We start from the raw sequence: 768 nt of genomic DNA, 5'->3' as shown, positions 1-768 counted from the left end.
GAGCCGCGGCCTGGGGGCTCCCTGGCCGGGCCCGGGCCCGGGGCGGCCGGGCGAGGGGGCCGGACGGGAAGAGCCGATGAGGAGGCGGCCGGAGAGCCCGGGAGGGGGCGCGTTATAAAGGGGGAGGTGCCCCAGCCTCGCCCTCCCCTCCCCCTCCTCCCGCCCCCTCGCTCCTCCCTCCCACCCTTCGCGGCCGCACCTGCCGCCGCCGCCGCCGCCGCCGCCGCCGCCGCCGCCCGCCGCCGCCCGCTCCCTGTCCGCCCGCCGCCCTCGGCGCGTCACCGCCCGCGGCCCCTCCTCCGCCTTCGGAGGTGGGGCCCCGCGCTCTACACCTGGCTGCGGGGCGACTCGCCGCGTGCCTCAGTTTACCTACACATGCTAGCTGCCGCGGGGAGCCCCTTTCTCCCCAGCTCGGGGTGCAGCCCCTCACAGGCTAAGGCGGGAGGTGCCGAGGGAGCGGCCTCCGGCCTGGGGAGGAGAGAACGGCCGCCACCGCCGCCTCCCCGGGCCCCTGCCACCCGCCGTTGATATGGCAACTGACAGCCGCCAGGGGGCGCGGCGACATTGGAGGCGGCGAGCGAGCGAGCAAAGCCCAGGCCTTCCATCCCTGGACCCCCTGTTCTCCGGGAGGCAGGGATGAAACCCACAGGACCCCCGTCCCCCCTGAGCTGAGCCCGAGCTGGCCGCGCCCCGGGTCAGTAGTCACAAAAGTAGCTAGCATTTACTCTGCACCCTTGTGTACTCAGGAAGTGCTGGGCGTTCCTGCTG

Source organism: Lipotes vexillifer, unplaced genomic scaffold (genome assembly GCF_000442215.2).
Source record: "Lipotes vexillifer unplaced genomic scaffold, Lipotes_vexillifer_v1.1 scaffold98, whole genome shotgun sequence".
Lineage (NCBI taxonomy): Eukaryota > Metazoa > Chordata > Mammalia > Artiodactyla > Lipotidae > Lipotes > Lipotes vexillifer.
Note: the sequence above shows the minus strand (reverse complement) of the source record.